Source organism: Brienomyrus brachyistius, chromosome 1 (genome assembly GCF_023856365.1).
Source record: "Brienomyrus brachyistius isolate T26 chromosome 1, BBRACH_0.4, whole genome shotgun sequence".
NCBI lineage: Eukaryota > Metazoa > Chordata > Actinopteri > Osteoglossiformes > Mormyridae > Brienomyrus > Brienomyrus brachyistius.
The window spans coordinates 24,568,439-24,576,631 of record NC_064533.1 but is presented as its reverse complement, the minus strand read 5'-3'; the positions used below and the strand labels follow the sequence as shown (position 1 = coordinate 24,576,631).

The window sequence follows — 8,193 nt, the reverse complement described above, 5'->3', positions numbered from 1 at the left end:
AAAATTTATCAGCTATGCCTTTACCACATATGATTTTAGAAAACATAACTTTTCATCAATCATCTGAACTGTTTTATTAATATTTACTTGTTTACGTAATATCCAACTCTTGTTTTCAATGTTCAAAGCAGTTCTAACCTTGTGTAAGATGTAGCATAGTGAAGGATCTCTATTAGCCTACATGAGAGAATCAAAGAGTGCAAAATGTAGGTGGCGGAGAGATTACGCATCAATTGCACATGTAATTCTTTCAGACGACCATTTTTTCTCCTGTATTTTTGGGATTTGTAATTGTGGTGAGATGGGACAGAGAGCCCCCTTTTAATGGCTCGCAGGCTTCCTCCAGCACTTGCATCCATCTCGTCTCCAAGGCAACTGACCGCAAGCAGGGTGGCCCCCGATTGTTTGGATTCAGCTCTGCAGACACACTGCGGGATTAGATGATTTTAAGGGGTCAGGGGCAGCTTATGAATGCTTAACACCTCACTGCTGAGGTTAGAAATTAAACCTGAATTAGTGTGTATGACGCCATGCAGTTCCGCTGCATTACCTTTGCATTGCATTTGATAAATATATGGAAGGTGAATGCCAGAAATTATATACCTTATTGGTCCGTTAATCGTCATTTAACATTCATAATTATTTCATTTTTAATAATGAACTGACAAAAAATATATACTAACATGACACATCCATATACAAACTACTAATTTTAGCATTCCACCAGAAACTAAGAATTAGCTTTATTAGTTCCCACAAAGGAAAAATTTTGGCCTTTCGTGTGATTTTATAATGTCTAAAAACAGTGGCTGTTTTTAACTGTACCCATTGTCAGCCGGGACTGTCTGTATGTTTTAACTGTAACTTGAACGGTGATGCCAAAAACAATTAAAAGGTGTTTTTTTCCACCACAATTGAGCCTAACGGCTTTCATGGGAGGGGGGTGTACTGCTGGCCCAGTTCATAGTCGATTTCATCTCCACTCCTGCATTTTAAAAGCCCTGGAGGGGAGGGGTTAAGGAGTGTGTGTGTGTGTGTGTTGGGGTGGGTGTGTGTGGGGGGGGGCACGGGGCTGGGGGGGAAGACCCCAGTACTATTCCGTAGAGAGGGCAACAAAATGAGAAGATGTGGATCCGTTACAATGGGGGCGGGGGGGGGGGGGGGTGACCAGTGAAAAGGTCTCTGACTAACTCCTCCTCAGACTACCAGCCTGGCTGCTTTATAGAAAGGAGGACACTCGCCAGTCCAGCTGCCCAATAACACAAAGCAATGATCTGAATGTAAATCTGCTTCATTGTTGCAGATCTGGGTTTTACTTATACCACTTACGGCACACGACACTGAGAGACATCCCTGTATATTATTTGTCGGGGAAAGTTCCTCCATAATCTGGCAACTAATTTGTGATGACAAGTTGCAATGTTTGGGTAGTATTATAACTGGTTAACAAAGTGTCTTAAAAGGCATTATAACAGTACAGAAGGTTCTATGGGAAAAGAAATTATTTGTATATCCAAAGCTGAAAGTCATGGTGCTACCCAATATAATCAGATCAAGTCATGCAGGATGGAGAGGTTTTTTAGTGGAAAGTGACTTACATATTAGACGATGGATGGAGAAATGGTACATTCTTCTCTGATTGAGAGCATATAATAATAATTGATACTTTATTAATCCCTGTGGGGAAATTTATGTCTCCCTCAACTTCTTTGTAGAGTAAGCTGCCCACAAAGGGCAAGCACCTGTTGGGGCATCCAGGGAGCTGGGGGTTAAGGGCCTTGCTCAAGGACCGGCCGACATGTTGCACACACTGAGCCAACCAACAACATGCTGCCCCCAAAACACCGACGAAGATGGGATTCGAACCCACGCGTGCAGAGCACAATGGATTAGCAGTCCATCGCCTTAACCACTCGGCCACCTCGTCTTACAGTTACATCCCCACTGTATTTTCAGACAATAGACTGGACACTGGAATCAGTGACTTCTTTTACGTCTCAAATGACTGCCACATGGTTTGCTTAGCATCATGTCAAGGATTGGTAATATTCTGAATCCAACATATTGTATTTATTGTACATTTAAGCTATCGATTCATGGATTCACATTGTCACGCAGCTTACTGTAAATGCAGAACAATCAAGATCAAGATCAATTTAACCACATAAAGTGCCTAACAAAGGGTGGCATGGTGGTGCAGTGGTTAGCACTGTTGCCTCACACCTTTGGGACCCGGGTTCGAGCCTCTCTACTCTGGTTTTCACCCTCAGTCCAAAAACATGTTGAGGTTAATTGGAGTTGCTAAATTTCCGGTAGGTGTGTGTATGAGAGTGAATGGTGTGTGTGAGTGTGCCCTGCGATGGGTTGTTCCCTGCCTCATCCCGATTGATTCCGGGATAGGCTCTGGACCCCCTGCAACCTGGTAGGAAAAGCGGTTTGGAAGATGGATGGGTGACTAATAATAAGACCTAGGAACAAATTTAAACAAAGCTTTTTTTTTGTTGTACATAATTTTAGATTATTTCACATTTTCTATTATACCACTTGCACCTAGCCATGTCCAGTTCAATTTGTTTGTAAGTTTGATACAATGTGTCTGTTTTTTCTGCTACTCGAATTTGATTTTAATGACATATTACTCATCTTCCATTAGTCAGGATTATATATTGAAGGCAACATGTGAGACTCTGTTACTTGCCAACATTCAGGCAGTTGGTTAGCGTACCTTTCACCCCAGAGAATGACAAGTGTAGCTAAGGACACAGAAGCATAACTAACATCAGGATACGGGATATCCCCCCCCCAGCATAGATGGAGGAAGAGAATTGTGCTCTGCCTAAACTATCTTCCCTTGCTTTTGTATTGTTACCACGTGTGGGTGTTTGAGGAAGTTCCCCCCTGGGGGGTTGCGAACATGAGAACCAGGTGTGCCAAATTAAAGGGGGGGGTTTATTCTTTGGAATTATGCAACAGATCGTGATGGCAACAGGTTTCGGCTATCATGTGCGACGGACTTATAACTGGTATTGTTGGCAGCGATCCGGGGGAAATAACGACAGGGGAGCTTGGGGTTGGGATAAGAGAGAACTGCTGAACGAAGGCTTGTGGTTTCAAGCTTGGCCCGCCCTCTAGGGTAGCCGGGACAGCGGGTTGGACGACAGCCAGCCCACGTCCCTCCCCCTTGTCCCTATTGGACGTAGAACTTCTAAAGGGGCACTGACTTACAAGTCCTCTCTGACCTAAAAGAAGAATAAAAAGTAACCGTCAAATATATGCACCAAGGATATATATTTTTTTAGGTTTTGTCATTTACAAAGTATCTAAACCGCCCTATACAAAACAAGAAGTCAATAAAGAATATTTTTTCTAATAGGAGAAATTACATATTTTGAAGAAATGAGTAGCACGCTGGCAATTAAACTCTCCGGGAAACCACGTAGTGTTAAAGAGCGGCGGCATTTTGCCTGACATATGCTGTCTCCTTATGTCTTATCCTCAGCCTCGCTGCTTATAGGGGAAATTGGATGAAATAGGATGAAATAATTAACTGCCGCAGCACGTTGGTATCATATAACGGAGCCCAATCAGTGCAGCCGTCCCTGTTTCCTCCGGGCTCCTGGTTAGATAAATTAATTGTTAGCTTGATTTCACTTTTAAGTCGCAGAAATATTTACTTTAATTAAACGCGTCACTTGTGGGTTAAGCCTGTTTTAACCGAGATGGAATATGGATGTCCGAAGATACTGAAGTCATTTAGATTCAGCTGTCAGAGTAGAGGACTGTCCCAAGTATGAGTTTAGCGTATTCCGGACAACTTTACATCACCTGAACTCCTCACACACCTTGTCTTCTTATTCTTTTAAAGAGAAAGAAAAAAAACATTATTATTAGCTACTCAATTTTGTTTAAAATCATTAAACCACACGTATATATAATTTAGATATTTATTTTATATATTTAAATTTTACATATGTGACGCTGTCTGTTGTTTTTGCTAAATAAATGTACGATATGTATGTGTGTATATATGCTGTTTATGATTTTATCTATTTTTACAATAAAAGCTAAAATATAAATACAAACATTGCATACTATTCTAATTCTTTTAAAATTTATTTCAGAAAAGTATGTTAAGCACCTTTTCTGTAAAAGAGCAGTGATATTTATGCTTATATTTATATAATCTACAGCAATGACCGGGAAAGAATACACACCTCTACTTGTGTTCTTACTCCATTTGTGTCTAACGGGAAATATTATTTAGAGTGTCTGGCTACACCCCCCCCCCCCCAGGCGTGAGCTGCGTTTGGGGTCAGGTAGATAAGGGTGCTGGGGGTATGGTGTTTCAGAATTAATGGATCAGTCATACCCTCCTCCTGAAAGGGAGGTCAGGGCACTCATTTTATACTAACAAAAGGGAGAAAGAGAGAAGATATCTTGTCCTACTGTCCTTCTCATGTTCCTTATATATACTCTGTATAGTTATGTTATTACTTACTGCCTGCCAGGTTTATGCAAAAATGCTTAGTCAACTCTGTCTACTTCTTAGCTATAATATAGCTACAGCTAAGATATAAAGCAGGCTTAGCATTTAGGCTGTTATAGACCTTGTGGGGATCAGCTTCTGGGACACAGATCTGTTCCTGCCCACTGTGGCTAACCTGGGAGAACCACTAATCTCATTTCTGTGGGGAAAAAAAAAACCTGCCAGCTTCCCGGATTCCAGACCCCAACATCCGGCGATCGGTAAAGGTCAACTCCGTAACGAGGCAAGGTTGCAGAGATGTGTTGCAAATGGCATGGCAGGATGGGATGGTCGGCTGGGGGGGTGGGTAGGGGTAAGAAAGAAGAGTCCAAGGACCAAGCCTAGTCCGCTTTCTGGCTGAGCCGGAAGACATTAAAATGAAAAAGAGGAAAGAGCGAGGCGCAGAATCTGATTGGCTGCCCGGAATAGAGTGGGGGAGGGGAATGTGCAAGAGTGGTCACATGTGTGATTCATTACTTTCACTGCAGTAAATGAATAGGAAACATCCAGCGAGCAGCCAGCGGGCAGGGGAGTGGGCCCCTGCGTGGAAAGAAAAGTCGGGGGGTGGGGGGGGGGTTATGGGGGGGGGGGGGACCCTCTAGAATTGCGGCGGAGACTCAGTGTGCGTGCTCGGCTGGCGGGTGTGGATTGATATGAGGCGTGTTGGGAGAGTGAAGGGAGCCTCCAGTGTCTATCCCATCCAGTCAGCTCCGAGACGTGGGGAGCTTCATCAGTGGGGCTCCTCAAACCTCGGAGATCAGGAGGTACATGAAGAAACCCCTCAGCTTCCAGGCAGAAGAGGCTCTTTGCCAAAGGTAAGCTCTATTTACATTTCACCGGCAAAAAAATACCTCTCTCCCCCCATTGGTAACCTTCACCCCCTCTCACCTCGCCTCCCACTCGACCCTTCAACCTTCCCTGCATCTGGCCCTGAGGGCTGCACTCTTGCCGATTATCCCGTCATTATTTGAAAATCTCACTGATTTGTATCTCCTCTTAACATTACGGGGCATTTTGTAGCTTTCGATGTTACGAGTGTCCTTTTATTGAATTGTTTCTTTTGCTATCATGAAAATACAACATTTTGTCATTTAACTTTAAAAAATATGTGTTTTACATATATATTAGCAGTTATTTATATATTCTACATTTTTGTTTTACTGAAATAATACTTTGTGTTTGAGAATGATTTCTTGTCAAATGTTGACACTAATGCAGACTGATTAGTTAATGCTTTTTCAAAATGCAAGTTACAACAGCAGCAATGTTTTTTCACCACTTCAATAAAATTGGAAAAAATTATTGTCTTTTTTTTGTAGTTTGAGATTTATTTTAATGCCTTATCGAGATAAGCCGTCTTTGGATTTAATAAAAAATCTTCCTTTTCTGTGGATAGCAGAGTAATAATGATATAAAGATGTATGTTGTGCAGGAGCCTTTCGAGAGGCTGGGTTTGATATTGCTGAGGTGGTTTTATCAGCTTTTTGAGAGGAAAGGGAGAAGCAAACACCTCCTACAGCCCACATCATGCTCAACATTTAGCTGTACTCTTCATAATGCTGGTGTCCTAAAACAAATCCCTCATTTACAATTTAGCCTGTTTGATTAAAGACTCATGTGCCACTCAAGTATGAATGCAGGCTGCCAAACTACTGGTATAAAATTATATATGTATGTGGATCCATCCATCTATCCATCCATTCATCCATCCATCCATTTTCTGTAACCACCTGTCCTATTCAGAAGTGCGGGGATTTGTATGTATATACACCTATATATATTGCACCTTACTCAAGAAACTAATTGTTGTACTATTTTTAATGTTCTGTTATTTATTCTGTCTTTTATGTTGCTATTATTACATGTGATACTTGCACTAGAAAAGCCAACTACCTCATTTAATTGTTGATGTGCAGATTGACAATAAAGTTGACTTTGAATTATCCAGTTGCATATTTCCTGAAGTGAAAAGCACCTCGGGCTGAAGCCAGCGGTCTCCATTTGCCTCACTGTCTCTCCCTCTTTAACCATGGCGACTAAGCCATCCTGACCAGCCAGTTTATACTGAGAACCTCTGTCTTTTCTTGGCTCCCACAAAAAGCCGCCAGACACTGACACGCTGACAGGCCGGCAGGGGTACTGAGGGACCGCGTGTGTGCTTGGGAGGGGGTGCAGTGCTGTTAATACTGACGCAATGCCGGTGGTTCTGGAGATGAGTGACTGACTGGTGCCATTCTCTGCTGAGGGGTAAAAGCCACGGAAATCGATTCACACGCACGTTCAGCACTGACGAGAGCCCTGACTCCAGGCACACAGCTGCATCCGTCTGGGGGAGGGAGGGGTTCTGCAAGGAACTCTGTGTCATCGTTATCTCTCATTCACTTAGTCAAATTTTATGTAAAATGAATGGTAAGTGAATTTAGGCAAACTATAAATGTTTGAAATTATGTGGTTAAGCTTTGAAAACTGGTACAAAACCAGACACTATAATCAAACTAAAAGCCATCCCTTTTCTGAAACTGCTTGGCCTATTAAGGGTCACAGGGGGCTCCAGAGCCTATGGGTACAAGGCAGAGAACAGCCTAAGATGGGGAACCCGCCCATCTCAGGGCACACTCACACTCACACTCACACTCACAGACCATTCACAACAGTGCCTTATTAAGCATTATTAAGCATAATAAGCATATAATCTTATTAAGCAAAAACAAACAATAAATAAATAAATAATGCAAAATTATACTTAACATTAGTTACATTGCGCTTCTTGCCACACACATACACACTGTATGACATCACATTCTAAATCCGTAGGCATCAATATGGATTTGGTCTCATCTTTGCAGCTATAACAGCTGCCACTCTTCTGGGAAGGCTTTCTACAAGATTCTGGAGTGTATCTGTGCCCATTCAACCAGAAGAGCTTTTGTGAGGTCAGGCACTGATGTTCGATGTGAAGGCCTGGCTCGCAACCTATGTTCTAGTCCATCCCAAAGGTGCTTTATGGGGTCAGGGCTCTGTGTGAGCCAGTCAAGTTCTTCCACAGCAAAGTCACCCAACCTTGTCTTTATGGACCTTACTTTGTGCACTGGGACACAGTTATGCTGGAAGAGGAAAGGTTCTTCCCCAAACTGTTCCCACTAAGTTGGAAGCACAGATTTGTCCAAAATGTCTTGGTATGCTGAAGCATTAAGAGTTACCTTCACTGGAACTAAAGGGCCTAACCCAGCCCCTGAAAAACATCCCCACACCATTATCCCTCCTCCACCATACTCTACAGCTAGTACAATGCAGTCAGACAGGTGACATTCTCCTGGCATCTGCCAAACCCAGATTCGTCCATCAGACTGCCAGAGAAAAGTGTGATTTGTCACTCTATAGAACATGTTTCCACTGCTCCAGAGTCCAGTGGCAGTGTGCTTTACACCACCTCATCTGACGCCTGGCACTGAGCTTGGTGATGTGAGGTTTGCATGCAGCTGCTTGGCCATGGAAGCCCATTCCATGTATCTCCCAGCACACAGTTTTTGTGCTGGGGTAAATGCCAGAGGAAGTTTGCAGTTATTGAGCTAAAAGAACTTTTGCTACTTTTACACACTTTTGCGCCTAAGATGCTTTACGTGGTCCTGCCACTTCATGGCTGAGCTTCTGTTATTCCTAAATGCTTT

General features: G+C 42.8%; 1 non-coding gene across 1 annotated transcript; it reads right to left on the bottom strand.

Annotated features, from left to right (window-relative positions):
* Nucleotides 1–1,845: 1,845 nt before the first annotated feature.
* trnas-gcu (transfer RNA serine (anticodon GCU)) lies at nucleotides 1,846–1,927 on the bottom strand. The gene has a single exon. It is a non-coding gene; the product is annotated as a tRNA-Ser (tRNA).
* Nucleotides 1,928–8,193: the final 6,266 nt, after the last annotated feature.